This window comes from Protopterus annectens, chromosome 2.part1 (genome assembly GCF_019279795.1).
Source record: "Protopterus annectens isolate FY-2018-M chromosome 2.part1, PAN1.0, whole genome shotgun sequence".
Lineage (NCBI taxonomy): Eukaryota > Metazoa > Chordata > Ceratodontiformes > Protopteridae > Protopterus > Protopterus annectens.
In genome coordinates this window covers 687314027-687340512 of record NC_056729.1, presented here as the reverse complement: position 1 = coordinate 687340512, position 26486 = coordinate 687314027, and the positions used below count along the sequence as shown (strand labels likewise).

General features: G+C 42.0%; 1 protein-coding gene across 1 annotated transcript in view; it reads left to right on the top strand.

Annotated features, from left to right (window-relative positions):
* Positions 1-26486, top strand: part of DCHS2 (dachsous cadherin-related 2) — a 1158653-nt gene that overhangs the window by 295676 nt on the left and 836491 nt on the right. The window lies entirely within an intron of this gene.

Sequence of the window (26486 nt, the reverse complement as noted above, 5' to 3'; positions counted from 1 at the left end):
CAAGTTTATATTATATTAATAAAAAAACACAGTTATTCCATGTCATGCCAAATCCAAATCTCAGTGAGAAATGCTTATCACTTTGAAGAACCTCACCATATATGGGTTTATGTGTTTGTGTGGCATGAACATATTGTGTGGTGGTGATGTGTGTTTCTGACAACCTATTTGGTATTTTGTAGTGGTCTTGCCTCCAGTGACAGTGTATAACTTCATCTCTCACATACTGTATCAGATTGTTTGACAATTAGGTGACAGAAAATTTGAAATAATTTCTACATTGTCTTAAGATGCCAATTTTTATCTAATCCCTGATTTTTTTAATCAGTAATCTCTTATTAATATAAAGTTGTAACTTACATTTTAAATTTTTTCATGTACTCTCTTCTTCATGCAGCGGTGGTACTGTGGTAGCGTTGTTAACTCACAGCAAGAGGTTCTCCCGTTCGATTCTCAGCTTGGCTTGGGAGTGCCTTCTGTGTGGAGTCTGCATGTTCACACTGCGGTTGGGTAGCATTCAAAAGACATGCGTGCGTAAATGGGCGTGCCTTTGTTGAAGGTTGGGAGTCGAGCTGGCACCTTGGCATTTTGTAAAATCTACTGCCAATCATTAGCGGACCGGAGTTCCGCTGTGGCAACCCCTTACCGGGAAAAAGCCGAAAGACAAACAACAGCATGTACTCTCTTCTTCACACAACATATTTCCACTTTTCTGTAGTAACTAAAATTCCTTCCTAAGCAATTTAAACCTATTCCTAGAATCTCTTTATATTCACTTCATATGTTCAGTTATCCTTGCTATAATTCTCTTATACTTTTTCCAGTCTATAAAGTTTCTGTTTCTCCATTCCTTTATCTGTTGTCATATTATTCCCTCTAACCATTGCTTTTCTGTTTTAGAAGATATATGTAATCTGGGTGCCTCCAATGTCTGTCTGTTACATCATTTTCCTTTACTTTTACTGCTGTCTGCAAGGATTAATGATCTGAAAATAGTCTGGGCCCCATCTTTGCATTCTCAATAACCCCTTTGAGCTCCACTGAAATATATCCTCTATATGGTTGTGAGCTGGTCTCATATTCAGAGGGAAAAACTAACATTCTCTAATTCTATCTACTGATGTTCCAAGCATGCATCCTTTAAACCTACAGATATGATAAATTTTGCTAAAAACTTTCCATCTGCACTTACTTTCTGCACCTTTAGACTAGACTACCTTCTATGTGTTTCTTCTCACAATATTCTAATCTTCCATAATTATTAGCAGCTGCTCATGAAAGCCATAATCTGGGCTAACAGCTTACTTATCATATATTTTCAAGGGCCATCATCATATAGCCACCACTGCTGTCACATTCTGACAAGTTCAAAATACTCCTTCCCTCCCTTCTTGATTGTAACAATGTTCCTTTTTTTACCTGCTTTGGAACTTGCAAGCATTACGTAAATTCCTCTTCTGTGGAACAGTCTTCCACTCCACATAAAGGAAAACACTTATCTTACTCTATTCAAACATAATTTGGACAAATTATATTTATATAACATAATGAAAAAAATATTCAAGATATCTATTTGTGTCTTTCGGTTTTTCCCGGTTAGGGGTCACCATAGAGGAATGCCGGTCCGCTAATGATTGGTAGTTGATTTTTACGTGCCGAGTTACCAGCCCTGACACACAACCTTCAACGAAGGTACGCCCATTCACGCATGTCTCCACGCAGATGACGCTGAGAATCGAACCGGACAGCGTCTTACTGTGAGGCAACAACGCTACTGCAGCACCACCACCGTGGGTATTCAAGATATCTATAAATGTCATTTTAATTTTAAATAATTAATTTTTTCAAGCCAGGAAAAATTTATCATCTGCCACTGGTGCCAAACATACTTCTCAACCTCTAAGCACAAGAAATCTGGGCAAGAGACAAAGCCAAAAGTAATAATGGGGGAACAAAGCAAATTCCAAAAAATAGGGACACATTTTAAATATTGCTCAGAGCTATTACAAACTTAGAAAGCTGCTAGAATAAAAGGTTTTGTACTAATCATGGGAAGTTTAAAACTCAAATGTCTGCTATTATTTAGTAAAGTCAATCCTCACTGATTTGTCACAATAAACACACAAATTGTATGAAGAGCAGACAAACATATGTGTCAAAACTTTGGACAGTCTGTAAAAATCTGGACGGTTGAGAGGTATGGCATTAGCGCACCAAGCCATGACTCAAGTGTAATGCTTTGGTGGGATTATTTTCCAACTGCAAGTCCACAGCCTAGGCCTGCTTAGTGTGAAAAGAAAAAGTTACCTGACAGCCATAGCTATTCCCTGTTACTTGCTGACTATTGCTTCTTGCTTGTTGGCTGGATCTTCAACTTCAAGTCTTGATTTTGAAGACTTTGCAGTTTCGGCTAAGGTTTAGGCAGTATAGAAGTTCTGCAATAGAACTACTACTAAGTACTATATTTTATTTTCCTGAGTGTTCTCTTCCTGACCTGTCTACAAATGCTCCTTCTCTCAACTGCAATTAGAGTTGCAGTTGGAGGAGCTATTCAGGATCGTAGAATTATATCACTTGACTAGGAACTCCAATTGCATCACATCTAATGTGAATTTGAAGATGATTGACACAACCTACTTATTTAGATAGGTAAGAGAGACGAGAACACTCAGGAAAATTTAAAATACCACTAAGGACTTCTATAGTGGCTAAACCTAAGGTGAACTGCAAAGTCATCAAGACTTGAAGTTGAAGATTCAGCCAGCAAGCAAAAAGTAACAGTCAGAACTGTGAAAATATAATTTGGCAATGCTGGTGATTTTTTTTTTTTTCATAATTAAATGCAGTTTAACCCAGGATGATTACTATACAAAAAAAACAAAACAAAAACAAAAGTGTGGATAGCGAGCATGTGCAAACTAACTCTGCTCCACTAACTGGTTTCTATAAACTAAATTTAAAGAAGGCAACAGTCTCTGTTGTCAATAGAAACTCTGTTACAGAGTTAGTACAGTAAGAGCCAGCCTATCCTCAGTTCATGATTTATAGTTGCACTATGGTAATGTAATTTATTGTATTTCAGCCAGGCCAAGAGGTCAGCATGTAAATCATGGTCATTCTGCTTGGTATTCCAGGGACCGGCGCACTCAGGGGGGCATGTGGTTTCATAGGGTGGCACTTGCCCTGTGTGCCCCCATGTAGTGTCAACAATGGCCCTGTACAGCTCCCAAATTTATAATCCCTTTCTTTTCTTTTATGTGTAGAATATATAATTTATCAAACTTATTTGGAGAAGATGCAATAACTCTATGAATCCCACTAAAATTAAATGTAGCACCACAATGTTGTTTCTGTCCAACTAGAGTACTGTGAACATTATATCTAATATCACTAATATGTAATGTTCTTCTTTGTTTAAATGGGCTGGATGTTTTCCCAAAATAAAATGTTCCACATATACACTGTACAAGATAAATTATCCATTCCATAGTGCGTATGACTAGTTCTTGAATCTGAAATAACTGTGGTGTATTCTTAGATGTGAAATGTTTGGTCCTAGCCACAGAAGGACACAAGGGATGCAACCAATTGGTTTATTACCCAACAAAGATTGTTTCATGTGGGACTGATAGAGTTATTTCATCTTCACTCACTGTTAAGGGTATGTATACTCTTTTCCCTTCTTTCTCTTCTTAACATTCTCAGTTATACAGGAGAAAGGATGCTGGCACCAGAGGAGACCTACTAAGTGTCAGGCCATTTTGCTGACTGATCATCTAGAAAAGTCTGCTAAGAGCACTTCTTCCATGTCCATTTCTTAGCATAATCCTCATGTTGCAGACTAGTAAGCATTATCGAAGGTTCTGATACAATCTTAGGGACTGCAAAAAAGGATACCTTACAGTTTGTTCTGCCAGGGGAATGGGGAATGGGCTTTCCATTAACTTTTTTTTGTCTCTAAGATATCATGGGTGGCATCCCATCCAAGCCTATGCTTAATTTGTTTAAGCTTTTACATCAGTTGTACAATTTTTTGCATGTCAGCCCTTCATGATCTCTTACAACTTCTCCCTGAAGTCTTTTGGATGACATCAGAAGACATTGATGATACAATACAGGTTTTCTGCATTATATCCTGCACATGTCGTACTTTCAGTGCAAGGTCACAAGGTCATTATCAAGATGTTGGCCATGATGGTGGAGAGGTCAGAATGAATTATGAATTATCCCTAGCAGTGTTGTGCTGCTCCTGGTGGGGATCATACAGGTCTTAGAACATGACAGAAATTTCTCCATTTGGGACAACTATTGGCTAATTAGAAAAGGCAGTCCATATGAACCTTTTTCTGGTTTGGTGGATTGACCCCTATGTAAGAACCTCACCAGTCTCAAAACCACATTTACCATCCTATCAAGCAATAGCAGCATCATTACTGCTGAACCTAGTACTAAACTGCTGGGAGTCATAATAGATGATCAGCTTAAATTTGATCACCATGTTACTAATGCTATTAAAAAAACTCACCAGAAACCTGGACTCCTTTACTGCAATAAGAGATATTTCATCAACACAGCCAGAATAACTCTCTCCCATGCATTTCTTCTTCCCAGCCTTCTATACAACTGTCACTTATTCACAAACCTTAACACCACACTCATTACAAAACTTGAAGCTACCTATAATAAGGTGTCTGGATTCACAGCAAACCAAACCTACAAGACTCACCACTGCTTATCCCGTAAGCAACTGGACTGGCTCAAATTCCCCCATCTGTTCCTACTACATCAACTACAAATGATCACTCCATCCTCTATCTGCCCTCTTTCTGCCCTAGCCTTTTATCTATTATATCTAAATATTCCCCAACCAGGACACTATGCAGCTCAGACCAAGACCTGCTACAAATTTATAAACCCAAAACCAAAACAGGATGTTTACTCTCTAATTATAACCCTGCTGCATCTTGGAACCAACTACCCCAAGAAATTAGGTCCCTTGACCATACCAAGCATTTCAAGCTAGCCACTTGAAGATACCTAACAAAAAATGGTCCTGCCACTGTAGTCATCCCCCCTGAAACTACCCTACCTCAGCTTCGAATACCCCTCCCTACACCAGCCTCACTTTTTTATTCATTGTTCTCCCAATATCTCCATCTCTTCTATTCTTTTCAGTTATATCCTCCCTCAATTTCCTCTCCTCCCCTGTCTATCATAACAAGCTTTATCCTCTCTGTCTCACTGGTTTTAACCACTTTATCTCAATGCTATTTTTTGTATACATGCTGTATATAACCTAACAAGAATTATGAAGGCATTATTCCTTCTATATGACATTGTACCCTAATATAATTTTCAGATGATTGTAAATGATATTTTTTAGCTGTTTGTTGTTAAATTTTTAAACTCATTGAGGAGCTTTTCTCACCGGGTCTCCACTGAAAATGAGCCAAAAGCTCAGTTGGACTAACCCATTTAACAAATCTAAAATAAATAAATAAAAATAAATAAATGTTTCACTGGTCTGTCTCTGGTGTCTCTGTTTTATTAAGACCACAGTTAAGCAACCAATAATTAAGCAATTTAGTAAAAATGAAGGGTCAAACTTGAGACTGAAAGACCTTTCTAGCTGCTAAAAATTAAAACAAAACTGGATCCAAGAATGGGACAAGATAAAAGGAGCAGTACAGGCTGGACAAGGGTGTGATAGGTTTTTTATTATTTATTTATTTATTTAACATTTGTTGACCGGGAAAGTCCGACTAGGTTCCACAGATCCTATTTTCAGCAGAGGCCCGGGGAGAAATGCTCCAGAAGCATGTCTTTAGAAATGCAAATGGAGCTTCCAATGGAGCACAGAAGGATAGGTGTGAATGAAGTTCTCAGGATATGAAGTGTGGCTTACATTCAGTAAACTTTGAGTGGCAGAGGATAAGGAGTCTGTTGGAGAAGAAGCTAGCTTAGGGGATAATATGGGAACTACAAATGGTAGATGGTTTACTGGTTACTTAGGTGAGAATGGCAAGTAGAACTGGAGAAGGAGAGGGTATTAGAAGGATAGGAGACAATATGAATGTGAAAATATGGGAGAATGGTGTAAAAAAAGGCCACCACAGAAGTGCTGGTAAATGAGGTAGCAGAAAGTAAGATAAATGTATAAGGTGGGAGAGACAGCCAACAAAGAGATGACAAGAAGGAAGCCAAGGTAATAGGACAGAATAGCAGTAGCAAGTGATGAAGGAAAAAGCAGAAGCAGCGATGGATGAGCCAACACCACAGGAAGGACAGTAGCAAAGTGGATACAGTAGACTACTCATATGGGAAAGAAAGTGACAGAAGGGAACAAAAAAGTGGTGATCCCTTCTTGGACAGAGAATAGGATGGATGAGAAAAAGGGGATGCAGTAGAAGAAGTGGAAGTAAAAATAACTAGAGGAGAAAATTAGTGAGGAAAATAAAATAATAGGGGAACCAGAAAAAGGTAGAGCAGAGATGGAAAAACAATCAGGAACATCTCAGAAAAGCAACATTTAAAGATGTTAAGGAAGGTTGGAATGGGGAAAATTGAGGTATAAAGTTTGTTAGTAGGGTGACATAATGACATGGGATGGTAAGTGAAGGACAGTTGTTAGTGTGGGGCATAGAAAAGGGTTATGGTGATTGGACACTGTTTCCAAGAGGATTCAGTGTTTTCATAACAAAAATAGGAGAGGTCAGGTTGCAGGGCTGCTGGCCTTGGGGCTTAGCCTTAATAAGATCTAGGAGGTGATGAAAGGTAGACATTAAAGGAGAAGGTTGGATAAATGTGGTGCAAATCAGCATCAATGACCTCTCAGTGGAGATATTTGAGGTGACAGCAAGTAGAGACAAATAAATGGTGGAGACATACCATGATGGGGAGATGGAGCTGGCATTCTTAGAACTTTTATCTGTACCAGCAGCCTCCACACTGAAGGAGGAACAGATTAGGGATATGAATGATTGGCTAGGGCACTGGAGAAATTAAATGGGATTTGGACTTGTTGGAGAGTGGAGGAAGCGTAACAGACACACCTGGTTTATATGAAGCACTGCAGTGTTCAAAACTGGGCTGGAAAGGTACATCTGTATTTTTGTATCTTTAAACTAAGACAGAAAGGGAAGATGTGGGGTTAAAGAAACAAAAGCAGATGGGTAAGAATTATGGTAGTAGACAAAGGGAGAAAACAGATGCAGAACAAATAAGGGTAACTCAGAGTGTGTCTGGGAAGTATCACTATACAGTATGAGAGACATGTAGGTAGGATGACTCGGAGTTACAAGCAGTGGTGTTGGAAAAGACAATGGACTTTCAGGTATCAAGAGACATGGATCCCTGAAAAGAACATGGAACATGAAGGTGTAGAGGTATAGGATGTTCAGGAATGACAAAGGGAGGATGGATGGAGTCAGAGTGGCAATCTACATAAATGGGAACATCAAATGTGACTTCAGAAAGGATGAGGGACATTACCCTATGGAGCTGGAGAGAGAAGGCATGTAAAGATCTAGGACAAGCAAGTGATGATGGGACATAAAAAGCACAGGCTGGGCATGACTGATGCAGAACAGGTTTCTGCATTATATCCAGATGAGTGGCAGTTAAGGAAAAGAAAGGAGATAGAACAGAATGATAATATGTATTCAGGAGGAAGATACATTGAGGGAGGAAGAAGAGACACTGAAAGAATAGGATTGTGGGTAGGAGGATGAAGACTGTACTCCTGGAAACTGGAATCTGCCAGGAGCAGATTAGGACACTGAGCTTCAGACTAGATAGAAAAGTTGGTGGTAGACATTCCCAGGGTACCCTCATTATTTTTTCGATTCTGTGGGCCTGTCCACCTACTGCACTAGTTATCTGACCCAAATCACTGCAAAGTAACCCTCTGTTGATAGATTAGAAACTCTGTTGACTTGAATTTCCATAACAAATTATCACAGGTTTGATGACATGGATATAAAATTGTCACTAGCATTCGGTACAAGGTGCTCTGGTAACTAATATACTTATGACCAATCCATAACAAGTACAGAAACACAATAACAATTTACTATTCAGGTTCAGATCAGGTAAGCCAACTTTCTTATCCCTTTCCCTTTCTCTTCTAGTATATGTATCATTTCCCACATGAGAACTTACATCTCCCAGTAGACCTTATGTGGGAGGTGGTACCCTAGCAAATACCACTTCCGCTGACTAAATACTCTGAATGACCGTTAGATGCATATGAAAAACATGCAATAGTTTTCATTTCTGCAACTCACAGTAGCACTGAGATGATTCTCTGGTCTACTGGTACAACGTCCAGCTGTACATTAGTGAGCTGAAGGCTTGTGAGTATCCCTAAACCTGCCCAGGGCCTCTCCTGAAGGGTAACTCTAGTAACCACCAAAATCAAGAATTCTCACTCTTTCCCAATGGTGATGACTGAGCTCTTACTCAAACAGTATTTCCATCTCCTTTTAATTTTCCTCAGAGCTGAAAATCAAGGAATGGGGTGATATGAGGGGCAAAATGTGATCTCCCTACCTTGGGTACTTATCGTCACTAACAGGTTTAACTTTGTTTGGTGCTTGAGCACTGAAAAAACAGATAATTTGTTTTTCTTTTGCCCAGCCAAAGAGAGTTTTGTAGATGCCAAACACATCCTGTTCATATGGAAAACTAAGTGCATTATCTTATGCTATCAGAATGCTAGTAGACTCTTAGCCAGTTTGATGATAGAACATTTTATTGGCGTTAGGAGAAAAGCTGTTTTGACATATATTCCAGGATTGTGCCACAGCAGACATTGCTTTAGAACATTGCACATCTGGTTGTGCATATCTTTACCAGACAGTATAATCAAAACCTTCACTGTAAGAATTAAGCAGTATTTGGGAGCATTGCCCTTCAGGGCATCTTGCCTCAGTAATCTATGTTTCATCACTTGTGCTCCTTCCATCCCCTTTGGTGGAGTATGCAGGACAGGGCTTGGGATTCTTCCAAAATATTCCACATGCTTCAGTGTCTTTCTCAGAGTAATATAAAATGACATATGTGTGCACTTATCATTGAGTTCATCTCTGAAAAAAATATTTGAACTAGCTGATGTATTAATTTCCACCATTTCTATTGCCTGGAAATCCCTGGCTCTTCCATTATAGAAGGTGTGACGACCGTGTCCTGGCAAAGCAATCAAGGAGCCTCAATCCTCAACACTAACACCAGGGAGGTCATCTCCTAGAAGAGAGGAAAGGATAACTAATACACACAGTAAAATACAATTTCCCTTATGTACACACAGAGATCACAGTCAGTCTGGGGCTGGTTGCTCCCTTGCTCACCAGGTCCCCAATAAGACTCCCCACTGGCACAGCTATAGGGTCCAAGTCTCAGCCTAGCTGGGCAAGCTAAAACCTCCAGTACCCTCTCTGTCCAACCAGTGCTTCGTGTCTCTGCCCAAGTAGCTGACACAACTCACACACACTTTGAGATAAGTATTTATACAACTTCACAGACACTCCTGGGAAAGGCTGACACAGATTCTCCAGCTGTGCCCCTTTACCCAGACCATATGCTACTAATTCCTGCCACCACCCAGCTAATATTATCAGCTATTAAAAGGCCCTTAAAATGGTGTCCAATTATTACTGTGCAATATTATTATCCAATTGGTAATGTGATAATGTGACTATACAGTCTAAGGCTTATTAGAGTGGCCTATTACAATAAACTCTATAAATATGCAATGTACTCTAGAGCTTATCTCTACACAAACCAGCCACAGGTAAAGGTTTTTAAAATATTTAATAATAAATAATTAAACCACAAGACAAAACTACTACACCTCAGAGATATCTAAGAGTTCAGAGATCACACAGAAACTTAAAATAATACAGTAGGACAGGTCTGATTTCAAAGAAAAATACCTAATTAATATTTGCTAGCTTTAACTATTCCTACAAGAAATCACAGTACTAGAAACTTACATGTGAGCTTAGGCAGAGTGCTGAGTTAGATATCCAAGATCAAAATGCTCTCAGTCTCTTATGAGAAATAGTATTTAAACATTGCTAACAAACATGTTTCTAAGGCCCTCCCAAATTACATCATTTTTGATACTTAGTCTGGAGTTCTCAGGCCACAAACTGCATTATTTAGCAATCTGACACCTGCTCAGAAACTTAACAATATAAGTCATTTCACATGTATACTCTAACAGAAACCAGAGCAATAAAGCACATTCCACATCTAAATTCTGGTCATAAACTTTAGCCTTAAAACAATGGGCATGAAACCTTCATCCAGACTCACTGGAGCCGAATTCTAACATGAAAGGGTCACAACATGCTTCACTGGGCCAGTACAGTGCAATGTTGTCACATATTTTGCAGTTCCACATTTCACAGTATTCTTTTACACTCAAGAAACATGCCGGTATTTTTACATTTATTTACAAATGCCAGAATTGTATATCAAATTCTGTTTGACTAGGCTGGCAGCCTTCGCCCATCTCTCCCCAATTGTTACATCTCTTCCCCCCGGGGAACTCCAGCACGTTTTTCATGTGCCCCTTGAGAAACATCGCTTGAGAGTGTCAGGTCTATCTGGATGTACCTCACCCCATTCCCTGTCTTGAGAGCTACTCCCACTGCGGTGCTGTACTGACATATCATATGCTTGCAACCCCAGGCTCCATCTTAGCAACTTGGCATTTTGCTGACTGGCTCTGTTTAACCATGTTAAAGGGTTGTGATCTGTCATCACAGTGAATTTTCTTTCATACAGATAAGGCTGAAGTTTTTGTAGTGCCCGCACTATGGCTAGACATTACTTTTTCTACCGCTGCATAGCATTCCTTCCTGGGTTGGAGTTGACAACTGAGATAAACCACTGGGTGCTCTTTTCCCTCTGAAGAAATCTGGCTAAGTACAGCCCCCACCCCATAGTATGAAGCATCAACCTGCACAACAAATTCTTTGCTATAGTCTGGAATGGCTTCCTTAAGCTTCTGAAATGCCTGCTCACATGCTGGGGCCCACACTACCTTATCTGGCCTGTTCTTCCTTGTCAGGTCTGTGAGGGGAGCAGCTGTGGTACTATAATTGGGAACGAACTTTCTGTAGTACCCTGCTGTCCCTAAGAATGGCCTCACCTGCTTTTTGGTAACTGGTGCAGGCCATGCCTGAATATCTTCCAGTTTGGCAGGTTCTGGCCTTATCTTACCACTCCCCACTCTATGTCCTAGGTTAGGAGACCTCTGCCATACCCACCTGACATTTGCTCGGCTTAATGGTCAACCCTGCCCTCTATAGTCTGCCCAGCACCTCCCTGACATGCTGAAGGTGCTGTTGCCAGGAATGGCTATAGATAGAAATATCATCCATGCAAGTAAGGACAAACCCTCCTGCTCCTGCTAGGATATGATCTACCAGCCTCTGGAAAGTCGCTAGGGCATTCTTTATCCCAAAGAGCATCTTTGTGAACTCATACAAGCCAAAAGGAGTCACAAAGGCTGACTTTTCTCTAGCACTGGGAGTCAAGGGCACCTGTCAGTAACCCTTGGTAAGATCGATGGTTGTAAGATACTTAGCCCCACCCAGCTGCTCTAGGGCCTCATCTGTCCTAGGCATGGGGTAAGCATCCGACTCTGTGTGACTATTTAAATTCCTGTAATCCACACAGAACCTGGTGCTGCCATCCTTCTTTGGCACCAGTACCAATGGGGAGGCCCAGGGACTGTTGGACTCCTGAATCACCCCTAGTTCCAACATCTCCTGTACCTCTTCCCTCAGAGTCTGTTTGACTCTCTCAGGCACCCTATAAGGGGCCTGCCTGATAGGCCTTTGGGGTCCTGTATCCACCAGGTGCTGCACCAGGTGGGTGCTCTCTGGTTTCCCGGTGAACATGCCCCCAAACTCTTGCAACACTGCTTGGATTTCTTGAACCTGGGTAGGAGATAGCTGCTGGGACATTGCTACCCCTTCCACTGAGGTGTCAGCCCGAGCCTCATTGAGGAGAGCAGTCACAAGATCTCTCTCAGACTCCTCCTGCAATCCACTGCAAATGCTCAGTACAAGGGCCTCCCTATCATGGTAAGGTTTCATCATGTTAACATGGTACAATGTGTGCTCCTGCCATCTGCCTAGCCTTGCCTACTTACACCATGTAGTTAACATCACTTACCTTTCTTACCACCTTGTAGGGTCCCTCCCAAGCTGCCTGCAACTTGTTGTGTCTGACAGTAATGAGAACTCTCACCTGCTGCCCTACAGCATATTCTCTAGCTTGAACATTCGTGTCGTACCACACCTTTTTCTGTTGTTAGGCTTCTGCCAGGTTCTCCTGGGCCAGGCCCATGAGTTCCCTGAGCCTTGTCCTGAGGTTCAGGACATATGCCACAACAGACTCCTTGTGAGACTCACACTCACCTTCCCACTCATCTCAAATTAAATCTAGAGGTCCCCTCACCCTATGCCCATACAGCAACTCAAAGGGTGAAAAACCTGTGGATTTCTGGGGAACCTCTCTGTAAGCAAACAACAGATGGGGCAAATATTTGTCCCACTCCCTCTTAAGCTGATCTGCAAATGCCCGTAGCATGGACTTGAGTTTAACCTCTCAACAAGACCATTAGTCTGGGGATGGTAGGGGGTGGTCTTCATGTGCTTCACCTCACAGGACTTCCACAGACAAGCCAGCAGGTCTGACATAAAATTGGCACCTCTGTTAGACAGTATATCCTTTGGGAAACCTACCCTGCTAAAAATCTCTAGCAAAGCATTTGCCACCTTCTCGGCCTCAATGGAGGACAAAGCCACTGCCTCAGGGTATCGTGTAGCATAATCTACAATCACTAGGATATACTTCTTCCCTGTGGAACTTGGAGTTCTCAGAGGACCCACAATATCCATAGCTACCCTCTGAAATGGCTCCTGAATCACAGGCAAAGGCTTCAAAGGAGCTCTCACTTTGTCTCCTGCCTTGCCTACCTTTTGGCACTGCTCACAGGTCCTGCAGTACCGTGTTACATCTCTGGAAATTCCAGGCCAATAGAAGTTTTGCATAATACACCTCTTTGTACGTTTTATACCCATATGACCTGTAAAGGGAATATCATGGGCTATGGCTAGAAGTGCCAGATGGTAAGCTCTAGGCACTACCAACTGCTGTACTCTCTCACCTTCTAGACCTCCCTCAGGGGTCCGTTCTCTGTACAGTAACCCTTTGTTCCAATATATAGATTCCTCCTTCCTTTGAGAATCAGGTGCCTCCCTAGCTACCTGCCTCAGGCCTTGCAATGTAGGGTCTGAGAGCTGAGCCTGTCTCAAGTCTCTCCTTGTAACTCTTCCCAGCTTCCCTTCCACAGGAAGTCTGGCATCTTCTGACAGTGGTGCCTCACTGTCAGCCTGGGTACTACTACTCTCCTCTATGTTTGCAAGTCACTCTGTCCAAGGGACCATCAGTACCCACAAGCAGCTGTGGCTCACATTCAGTCTCACTGCTACCGAGTAGCTCCCTTACTGAAGTAACCACCTCAGCAGTCCTGGCTGCAAGTATGCAGTCTGTCTGGATCTCCCCAGGCTACCAGACCCACATGCTTGTCTCCTAGTCTTACTGCATGTAACTGCATAAGTACATAGTACTGCCTCATCCAAATCCTTCCCTCTCAGGACACATGCAGGATGGTAGTTCCATACCCCTGTTGTCTCAAGACAACCTACTGTTGACATTTTGTCTTTCCTACTTACTGGCTCCCTCACCTTTGGTTCCTCACCTTGCCTCCATGGACACCTGTATGCCACATGGCTCCACTGGTTGCATTCAAAACATTTAACTCTATCTCCTGGATGTGTACCTGGACTAGTGGCTTCCCCTGCTACTGGCGGATTCTGTTGGGGCAGTCTGTGCTGCCCATCATGGGTTCATTTAGACCCATGAGCAGCATTGGGGGTCCTCTTCCTGTGCAGTTCTGCCCTGCTGGCCAGGTATAGGTCTCCCTCCTTCCCCAACTCATCTGAAGTAGCACATTGTCTATCACCTAACCAGATCTTCATGTCCTCACGCAAAGTGCTAAAGGCTTGTTCCCTCACCAAAAGGTCTGCCAGCCCTTCAAAAGTGGTGACCTGACTTCCACTCACCCAGCTATGAAAATAAGTGCTCAATTCAACAACATATTCACATACATTTTCATCTGTCTTGTGTCTATGCTCATAAAACTTTTTCCCTATACATTTCAGGTGTTAGCTTAAAACATTCCAACAAGTGTCTTTTTACAGCAGTATAATCAAAACAGTCAGTGTCATGCATTTTTGCTAAAGAAGTTACTGCTTTACCATGGAGTAAGGAGATCAGGAACCATACTAAGAGCCCTTGGTCAACTTCATACTGTTTACATACCCGCTCAAACATATGAATGAAGCTATCAAAATTATCCCTCTCTTTAAACTGTGGAAGAAATTTACTGACCTTTTGTGCTTCTGGGGTCCAGTTACTCCCTTCCCCATTATCTCCGTGACTCTGGTGAAGAGTCAGCATTTGCCTCTCATGCCTCCTCTGCCGTTCATTTTCCTCAGCTTGTAGAGTCCTCATTTTCTCAGCTGCTTCTAGTTTCGTATGCCTGGCCTCCAACTCAAGTCTCTTTAGCTCCAGCTGGATTTTTAAGTCCACTGCAGAAAGGTTGAGCTGTCCATTCTCCAAGGATATTGTATCTCCACTGTCAGTCTGATTGTCCTCCAGGCTGCTGTTCTCTGATGCAGCTGTAACCAAGGCTGCAATCAGGTCTGCTTTAATCAGGTTTCCATGTAACAGTCCCCTAGCCTGGCACATCTCCACCAGCTGGCTACTTGTTAGATTTCCATACTCTTCTGCTGACATGCTGCCTGCTCACCCTAACACTAAGCTAACAAAAGAAATAAAACAATTGTGATCTGAACTCTGAGTATACACTGTGTGGCTGTTTTAGAGTACAAAACACTTTTAGAGATCACTGTACATAAGTTATAGGAATTCCCTCTACCCACACCACTACAAGCCAATTAGAATGTGAAGTAGATCCCACCACTGCCACCACTTGTGACGACTGTGCCCTAGCCCAGCAATCAAGGAGTCTCAATCCTCACCACTAACACCAGGGAGGTTGTCTCCTAGAAGAGAGGAAAGGATAACTAATATGGACCTTAGAGTTAGGGAGGGGTTAAGGATAGTGCATAGATAGTTGTGTATGTGGGGTTTAGTGTAAGGTTAGTAGCAGGGTTTTGGTGCTTTAATTTAGGGTTAGAAGTAGGGTTTTGGTTAGTGTATGTATGTGTTGTTTTTATTGTGTTTGGGTAGGTAGTGTGTTGCTGGTGGTGGGCTGACCAACTATGATGGTTTGAGGTTTGAAATTTCATGGTTTAGTGCGTTTGACCTATTCGCAGTTCGCTCTTTATGTGTCACGCTATTTGTATTCGGGGTTTTCAGATTTCGAGAGGACAAAATAGACTCAGAAACAGTAACTGAGTATGTGCGGGCACATGTGTGTGTGTGTGTGTGTGTGTGTGTGTGTGTGTGTGTGTGTGTTTGTAAAAGCTAACAGAAAAGATACACTTAGTGCACTATATAAAAGTGACGCATTGACTATGGAACTTCGAAAGAAAGCCAGCTAGAAGTGGAAAAATATTTCATACAGACAGTGGGAGGAGGATCCAGAATGCAAAGTTATTAGATTGTATGGCATGATATTAATGATAGACATAGAATAAAAGAAAAAATGTTGAGCGTACAAACTGTAAAAAAACCTAATTATTCTGTGTTTGGTGAAACTGGTAATTCACGTTTGGTTAGTTTTATAAGGCAAGAGAGATAAAATAAGCCTATGATATGAAGCAAAGAACCTCTGCCTGAAGCCTACCTATCCTTTGTGATATTAATGTACTGAGACAAGCCCTTTTCAATAAATAAACCTAATTACGAGAAACACTAAAGTAAAAACACAGTTAAGATGTGTTAACAGTAAACTTTATTTAGCCACTAAAGTAAAAGAGAAACACTTTTGTCTGCTAAACTTTCAAAAGCTGTAGACTTCTTCACATCTGAAGAGATCTAAGTCTCTTGGAAACAGTTTAGTAGACCAGAGCAGTTAAGTTTCACTTTAGTGGCTCAGTAAAGTTTTATGTTAGTTCATCAGACCGTACATTAATTTTTATTGCTTCAGTGATATAGTCACGTAAAACTTACTGCACAGGGTTTGAGGGTTAATAACCATTTCATAGCTGTATTTAGTAGAAACAGTAGAATAAAAAAATTGTAAGTTTGTAATCCCTCCAAAAAATGTCCTAGACTTGCAACAACTGCAAAGGGTATACCATGTTGTTGTATCTTTCGGCTTTTCCCAGTTAGGAGTCGCCACAGTGGAACTCCAGTCCGCTGATTGGCAGTAGATTTTTATGTGCTGAGTTGCCAGCACTGAAACACAACTCTCAACAAAGGTACACCCATTCACGCATGTCTCCACACAGAAGATGCTTTAGCTGAGAATCGAACAGGACAACGTCAGAGAGTATACCATAAGAGACAAAAATAAATAAATTAACAGATAACTGAATTTCTTCAAGTAATTGCTCTGTAATTTTGTTTTACTCTACATGCTGTGTTATATCCTAGGAATGGATATCATAGTTGTGTGGCAGGCAGAGCACTATACATTTAATGGAGCTGTGAGATGCAGTCTTAATGACTTAACTATTGATGTGTATCTGTTCTTCCATCCACTGCTGTCTTCACATCTGATTCCTATAGCAACTCCATGAGCAGCCGACATGCAAGGAGGGAAAAAAAGTAGCTTGGCAGACCACTCCTATCTTCTATATCACACACATGCGCACACACACACACACACACACACACACACACACACACACACACACACACACACACACACACACACGCGCGCGCGCGCGCGCATGCACAAAGACACGCACACACACTCTTGCTCACACAAAGACACGCGCATGAACACACACACACACACACACACACATATACACACACACACACACACACACACACACACACACACACACACACACACACACACACACACACACACACACACACACACACACACACACACACACACCTGTGAATAACTTAGAATCACCAAGTCACCAGTACATCTTCTGCCTATCTTTGGAATGTGAGAGGAAACTGAACTATGTAGAAAAAAATCATTGCAAACAAAGATGGCAAACCAGCAGACAACTGAAAAGGAAAACTTCTTGCTATGAGTGGATAGGGCTACTCTCTGTACCACTGAGATGTCCACTTATACTAGTTGTCTAACATATTGTTGATGCGGGTCTATATTAATTCTGTGAAAGACGTATTCATCGAATACGTCTTCCATTCTTCCATGAAAAATAACCACCGAAAATCACTTCAGCAAACCATGGAATTTTTCCCATGGTTTGCAAACACTTGGCCATCACCTAAAATTTGTCCTTTTCCCCACTGTAGTGTGAGCTTATAATTGGTATATATAGTGGGGGGGTGGTGTGGGAGTGAAGCCCCCCACTTGGGTGGATTTCATCCAGTCCTTTGTGTGTTCCGGACGGTTGCTGGGCAAGTGTTTTGTGAACCATGGGAAAAATTCTGCAGTTCGCTGAAGTGATTTTCGGTAGTTGCTGTTCATGGAAGATGTATTAGATGAATACGTCTTTCATGGAATTAATATAGACCCGTTGAAGCCTAGCAAACAGATTGGATTATAAATCTACTGAAGCTAGAATTATGTTACAACATGAGCAGTTTGAATTTCATACTGTAGTTTTAAAGTATGGAAAGATGTAATCTATTTTGCATGCTAATTCATTTATTATATTTGGAAATATTCCTTCCCTTGATATAGTACTCATTAAAATATTACTGACACTCAATATTCAGATTACAGGAAATTATAATACAGCAGTAAAAAAATATATTTTTGAAGATCAGAAGCTTTTTACTGCCTTACACAGGGCTACTTAAAGATGAATTTTTGTTATGGTGTTAGCAGCCTGTATTTTTTAAACCATGGGCACAAGGCAGTGGATTTGATAATATAGAATGAAATCTTTACACCACCATCCCAGAGTTGTTGTGAGGCACCATTGGCATTATGGATAAGGCACTTACCTCCTAAACCCTGTGGGTTCAAGCCCCATCTTGTAGTGATATTACTTGTTAGAGGTAGTGTTGTCGCCTCACAGAAAGACGCTGTCCGGTTCGATTTTCAGCTAGAGTGTCTTCTGCGTGGAGACATGCGTGAATGGGCGTACCTTCGTTGAAGGTTGTGCATCAGGGCTGGTAACTTGGCACATAAAAATCAACTATCAATCATTAGCGGACCGGAGTTCTGCTGTGGCGACCCCTAACCGGGAAAAAGCCGAAAGACACAACAACAAGGTTGGCATAATGGTTGAAGTGCTTACCTCACAGACAAAAGGTGCTGATTTTGATTCTCAGCAAGTTAAATTGGCTTGGCTTAAAATGGTCCAAAAGGGCAGCTAGCTTAGTGCTTACTTATGAATGTCTATGAAGTGTATTTGTCACACTGGGAATGTCCCACATGCATCTAGCAAAAGGGGTTCCTAAAACAAAGCAAAATTGAACAAGGGAATAGAATGAACACAGTAGTATGTGCAGCACTGTCCTGTTTCTATACAGGCACACTGATGTCCCACTCACCAGGCTGAACAAGGAGAAAATTGCTGTCAGCTGCCTGTCGGGTGCCAGGATCCGCCACATAACGCATGCACTCAAGTCACTCCACAACAAGTACAAATATGACTCTGTCATTGTCCATGTTGGAGTGAATGACTTGAGACATACCTCCCTGGACTACATGAAAAGAGACATGGAAGAGCTCTTGGATCATGTGGCCCAGGCAGGTATGACCCTAGCCCTGAGTAGCATCCTGCCTTCGCCCAGAATGATACCACAGTATAAGGACAAAATGATTGACTTCAGCAATTGGCTAAGCTTCTGGTGTCATTCAAAGGGGATCCAATATCTGTCTGCCTGGGACAACATGATCGACAGACCACGATGCTTTGCCAGAGATGGTCTGCACATGTCACCCCTGGGATTCAGGTTACTGGCTAAGGCTCTTGCCACCCCTATAGTGCCTTTTTTAGGCAATGGATAATGCTGTTGCACACTTCAATACAACTTTCCTAAAACTGTTGGATAGTTTTGCCCCTATAAAAACCAAAAGAATAAGAAACAATACCACCCCCTGGCTAACAAAAAACACACTAACTGCCATGCGACTTAGAGACAAAACCTGGGCACATTACCAAAGAAACAAAACTCCCACCACCCTTAATGAATTCAAAACACTTTGCAATACCGTTAAAAAGCTTATCACAGCAGATCGACAGAATTACTTCTCCTTACTCCAGAACAACCACAAAACTGATCCTCAAAAATTCTGGAAAGGCATCACTACCCTCCTAAAACCTGGCTCAGCAGAAAACCCAAGCCCAGTCCCAAATGCACTAGATATAGATCTGGCTACCCAATTCAACTCTTTTTTCATAGACTCTGTTTCCAAACTAACCTCATCCTTTTCTAATAACACCTCACCCCCTACTTCTGCATCCCCCCTCTTGTCACCCCCTTCATCTCCAGTCTCTCAACCCCCACTATTCTCCCTAAAACCCATTCCTACTTCTACCATAAGAAAACTCCTGCAAAAGCTAAAACCATGCTCCAATGCCCCCGATAACATTCCCTCATCCTTCCTCAGCATAGCTGATGAAGCCATTGCCTTCCCCATCAGCATCCTAATCAATCGCTCTACCCAAGAAGGTCTTGTACCCAAACTCTGGAAAAGGGCTTTCATCATTCCCCTGCACAAAGGAGGCAATAATAACAATATTACTAACTTTCGTCCCATCCTCTCTCCTATATCAAAACTCCTAGAGAAATGTATCCATCTTCAACTCCTTCCCTATCTCTTAGATAATAACTTACTAACTTCCACACAACACGGATTCAGATCCAGTCACAGCACCATGACTGCCCTCCTTTCCTTCCTGGAAACTGTAAATAAAGCCAGAGATTCTTTCTCTACTGTATCTGCCCTCTTTCTTGACCTCTCTAAGGCCTTTGATACTATCTCTCACAACCTTCTCCTAACTAAACTATCCAACCTAAACCTATCCCCTTCCTCTCTCAATTGGTTCACCAGTGATCTCTCCAACAGGCAACAAGCTGTCAAGTGGAAAAAAGCCATCCCCTCTTTCCTTAACACACCCACTGGTGTCCCCCAAGGATCCATCTTGGGCCCTCTCCTCTTCAATATATTCATAAATGATTTCTTCTACTCAATTACTCATGCTAAACTTATTCAATATGCAGATGATTCTACAATTATCTGTGCAGCCACATCCATCCCCGCTCTCTTAAAACTGACTCAAGATGCCTTCTCTACCACAGAACAGTGGATGAAGGACAATCATCTAGCACTCAATGCATCAAAAACCAAACTTATGGTATTTACCCCCTCAGAAAACAACACCATTGATAGAAAACTATTCTCCATCACTAGCCAGAATAACACACCTCTTGAACTGGTATCTGAAACCAAACTACTAGGAGTCCAGATTGATGACCAGCTTAAATTCAATAGCCACCTACAACTAAACATAAAAAAAACCACCAAAAACTTGTCATGCTCTACCGACACAATCGATTCCTCACTACATCTACTAAGCTCACTCTCGCTACTACATTCCTCATCCCTTCCCTCCTTTATGGTGCCCCTCTCCTAACAAACCTACAATCATCTCTCAAAACAAAACTGTCCTCTTGTTATAATAAAATTGCCAAATTTGCCACTAGCCACAAATCATCTACCCACCACTGTGCATCTCTCCACAAACTTAACTGGTTAGAGCTTCCCAACTATCTCTCCTATACTCAGCTCACTTTTGCTCACAAACTAATTTTTCATCCCTCCCTCTGTCCCTCTATCAGCTCTACCTTTAAAATGCACCTGCCATAAAGACTCCTAAGATCTAATAACCAAAACCTAATAGAGCTGTACAAACCCCTTCACTCTCCAGGACAAAACCTCCTATCCTTTGCCTTGGCACGCCTATGGAACTCCCTTCCTCCCTCCATCTGTATCACCACCAACCTCCCTGCTTTTAAAATATCACTGCACTCACATCTAACATCCTCATGGGAATGCTCCTGCTCCCACCCCTCATAGCCTATTCTCCACTTCCTACAGGCAACTATATCATATATTACCAGACACCAAATAATAAGCCAACTGTAATGACATCTTATAATTCTCTAATCCTACTATTCCACTCAAGAAACTATATATTTACTACAGCAATGCTTTGTTTTTCTACAAAATTTAACCTAAATATTTTATTGCACCTGTTTAAATCTTGGTTTTCTACAAAATTAAACCTAAAAATTGCATTGTAACTGCTTAATCTTTGTTTTGTCTTGAACCCACAAATGACTGAAATTGTAAACTGCTGTAATCTTTTTGTTACCACAGTTTTGAAGCTTTGTCTTTAACCTACAAATGATTTAAATTGTAAACTGCTGTAATCTTTTTGTAACCACTGTTTTAAGGCTTTTGTCTTTAACCTACAAATGATTGAAATTGTAAACTGCTGTAATCTTTTTGTAACCTTTGTTTTGGAGCTTTTCTCCCCAGGACTCCATTGAAAACGGGTTCTTATTGGCCCAATGGACTATCCTGGTAAACCAACTGCAAACAAACAAACAAACAAACAAACAAGTTCAAAGGACAAAACCACCAATGTAACAGTTACAAGCATGCAAAATCTGAAGGTAATGCTACTCAATGCTAGAAGTCTAAACCTCAAAATGCATTCTCTCAAGGCACTCCTAAAAATGGAGAACATCGATATCTGTGCAGTAACTAAGACCTGGTTCAAGTCTCTAGAGAGCACCCCTGCAGTGCCAGGCTACAACTCTTACCACACGTTTTGGCCACCAAACCAGGACCGAAACAATAAAGGTGGAGGAGTGTCCATATTCACCAAGGATATTCACAACACCAGGCTAGTTGCCCAACACAATGCGTCTGAAATTCTCCAAGTGCAACTAACACTAGGTAAGACTGCAATCCAAATTGTAGCTTGCTACAGATCCCCCACCATGCCCCAAGATTCTCACTACACCTTTTAAACATACTGGAAAATATTAAGATACAACCAAGCACCCTAATACTGGGTGATTTCAACTACCCTGCCATTAACTGGGAAAACTACTCATGTACCAACACCTTTGCCCAACAGTTCTTGGAATTCATAAATTCCAATGCCGTGGATCAACTAATCCTTAGTTCCACCAAGGGCTCCAATATCCTGGACCTGGTCATTACCAACATGGGAAATCAATGCTCGACACCTATGGTCACCCCCTCGTTGGTCAGGTCTGACCATAAGCTAATCACCCTTGACATCCACATCCCACCCTCACTCCCCAGTAAGAAAACTTCCATAAAAAACTTCTCCAAAGCCAACTTCATGCTACTCAAGTCAAAAGTGACAAGCTTCATGACACCCATGCAGATGGGAACTGAAAGCTCAACTGCTGAATCCTACACTAAGGCACTGTATGAGCACATCCACTCGTGCATGAATCGTGCCATCCCCAACAGATCCAAGATGCTCTCCTCCAAAAAAAGGAAGCCAATCTGCTCTGAGCTACAGCAGAATGGCATTAAATATACTGATCCCAAGGATATTGCCAATATCCTGGCAGATCAAGTCAGTGCAAATTTCACCCCCTCTCATCCCCTAAAGGGCCCATCTCAATACTGAAAGATTGCCAAATTCCGGTAATAATGGCCACACAGGTAAAAAATGCACTGTCCAAAGCACAGAGTACAGCATCCATGGGACCAGACAACATCCCAGGCTGTGAACTACATGAACTACAAAATGAACTGGCATCTCATCTAAGGGTCATGTCTAATCATAGCTTCAACTCAGGTTCGTGCGCACTGAGTGGCACAAATCTACAGTTATCCCACACCACAAGGGGGGATCCACCTTGGATCCCGGGAATTACCGCCCCATCAGTCTGACGAGCCTGATCTTCAAGGCCATGGAATGTATTATCATGGAACTTATAAACAAAGACATTGGCAACCTTCAAACACTGGACCTCACGCAGTTTGGGCTCGTGAAGGCCCATCTTGTCTCCTGAACCTGATTGACTTCTTTGAATCAGTTTCCAGAGCCATAGACAAGGGTAAGGTGGTTCACACAGCCTATCTGGACCTTGCCAAGGCCATTGACACCATCCCCCCACTCTGGAATCATAGATAAACTTAGTAAGCTGGGCATTAATCCCTATGTCACTTGGTTGCCAACTTGCTTACTGACACAACCCGCACTGTAAAAGTAGCTGACTCCAAATCCAGCTCCAGACAAGTGACAAGTGGAGTACCTCAGGGTTCAGTCCTGGGACCGCTCTTGTTTGGCATTTTCATCTCTGAAGTACAGGCCAACACTAGGGGACTCTGGCTAACAAAGTTCGCAGATGACTGCAAACTGGGAGCCATTACTGAATTCCCAAATGATGTGGATATTCTACAAAAGGGCCTTACAGAAACAGATGCTTGGTGCCAGAGCCATGGGCTCAAGCTCATTGCCAAGTTACCCCCTTTGGGAAAAAACATGTACCTGTGAATTACCACATAGGTGGCAGTACACTAAACATTGAAAGTGTGATAAGAGACTTAGGGACACAGGTGGACAGTGGTCTCACCTTCGATAACCACATTGCCACAACAGCCAGTAAATTCTTCTATGTGGCACACCTCATCACTAAGGGCTTTTCATCCAGAAAAAGGAGGTCATTGTCCCACTGTACTCATCCCTCATTAGACCCATTATAGAATACATCCCTCATTAGACCCATTATAGAATACAATGCCCTGTTTGGTATGTACCTCTCAAGACATCTGCAACAACTGGAAAGGCCGCAGAAATACCTCACTAAAAGAATCACAGGCCTAAAGCAGATGCCCTATGCTGACCATCTAAAAAGACTCCACCTATACTCTGTCGCATATCGTCTTCTCATAGACGATCTCTGCTTAACATACAAGGCCATGTCAAACCCAGAGCTATTGGACATGCTACACTTAAAGAAATTCCAATCCCTCAGAGACACATGCTCCAGGGATCCAAACCTTGTCATCATAATGACCAAAACATGCTGGATGGATAGGTTCCTGATCCACAGACTCCCCCAGACTCTGGAATAGACTGCCCATACATGTCAAGCAGAGCGCCTCTTTGGCCCTCTTTAAAAGGAACCTTAATGATCAGATGGGAGATAGGAAATTCACCGCAGGGATCACATCAGTTGCCCTGCTAGACAGGAGTCCAGGGAAGTAAATACTGTGGGAAGAAATAGCCAGGGAATTGTTATGGCTAGGCTTGTATAGGCCCTAGGGCCGATAGCCTAGTACCAACCTATGAACTTATGAACCTATGACCATATAATGTTCAATCCTGCCTTAGTTCAACTTAAGTAAGTAAAGCCTAAATGTAATCCTTTTAAGATTTAAACAGTTCTTTAAATGTTGGGGGCTGCATGTAGTGCAAGCACATTGATGTGATAACATATTACCAGGAACTTGGTGACACATTCCTAGGTACAGAAATGCAAGAATTAAACAAAAGTGTTGTTGGGACATAGCATTCGGTATTGATTGGCAGAACATACCTTCTTTCTGTCTGCGCTGTCAGTTTACCAAATATAGCAATACATGTGGCTTTGAATTTAGAGATCACTTTTAAAACTGTTGCAGCAAATTTACTGACAGCACTTAGCTAGTATATCTGTTACAACAGTATGGAACTCTGAGTATTTACACTATAGAGGTAAGGGGGTAGAGGGTGGTATATCATGCAGCAAGTTGTTCTGGCAGGTTTATACACATGTATCTGTTACACTTATTTAACTATGTGATTAATGACATGCATTGTCACATATGCAGTACTACAAATGATCATTTACAGTAATAATATGCTTATGCTGCATGCTTATTTATTTTACGTATATAAACTTATCAGTAACCTTAGCAGTTCCAAACTAGACACAATGGCTTCTATACATTGGTAAGGGGATGAACAAGAGACAGCTGTTTTCTTTTCAGATGCTGATAAAGGGGGCATGTGGGGGCATAGATCAGCATTCAAGGGGTGAACATCTTTTGTCCATCACTGTCATTCTAGATATGTGCAAACAGGATTGCAGGATAATGTATGGCTGTGAAGAAATGAACAGTTAGTCTTATAATCTTGATATATGCAGTACAGATCTAAAAATGTCTCCAGTTTGAGTTTAGGCAGCCATGATGTCATTCAAATCTACTTCTTCTTCTTTCGGCTGCTCCCGTTAGGGGTCGCCACAGCGGATCATCTGTTTCCATTTCTTCCTGTCCTTTGCATCTTGCTCTGTCACACCAGTCACCTGCATGTCCTCTCTCACTATATCTATAAACCTTATCTTAGGCTTTCCTCTTCTCCTGTTACCTGGCAGCTTTATACTTAGCATCTTTTTCCCAATATACTCTGCATCCCTCCTCAGCACATGTCCAAACCATCTTAATCTTGCCTCTCTGGCTTTGTCTCCATACCTTCCAACCTGGGCTGACCCTCTAATATACTTATTCCTAATCCTGTCCACCCTCGTCACACAGTGCAAATCTTAACATATTTAACTCTGCCATGTCCAGCTCTGACTCCTGCCGTTTTGTCAGTGCCACTGTTTCTAACCCATATAACGTAGCTGGTCTCACTACCCTCTTGTTGACCTTCCCTTTCACTCTTACTGGTACTCGTCTGTCACAAATCACTCCTGACACTCTTCTCCACCCACTCCATCCTGCCTGAACTCTCTTCTTCACCTCTCTTCCACACTCACCTTTACTCTGAACTGTTGATCCCAAGTATTTAAACTCATTCACCTTCGCCACCTCTACTCCCTGCATCCTCACCATTCCTCTATCCTCCCTCTCATTCACACACATATATTCTGTCTTAGTCCTGCTGATCTTCATTCCTCTTCTCTCTAGAGTATATCTCCACCTCTCCAGGGTCTCCTCCACCTGTTCCCTACTCTCACTACAGATCACAATGTCATCTGCAAACATCATAGTCCACTGGGACTCCTGTTTGATCTCGTCTGTCAACCTGTCTATCACCATTGCAAATAAGAAAGGGCTCAGAGCTGATCCTTGATGTAATCCCACCTCCACCTTAAACGCATCCATCACTCCCACCGCAGACCTCACCGCTGTCACACTACCCTCGTACATGTCCTGTACCACTCTTGCATACTTCTCTGACACTCCCGACTTCCTCATATAATACCACAACTCCTCTCTAGGCACCTTGTCATATGCTTTCTCTAAGTCCACAAAGACGCAATGCAACTCCTTCTGACCT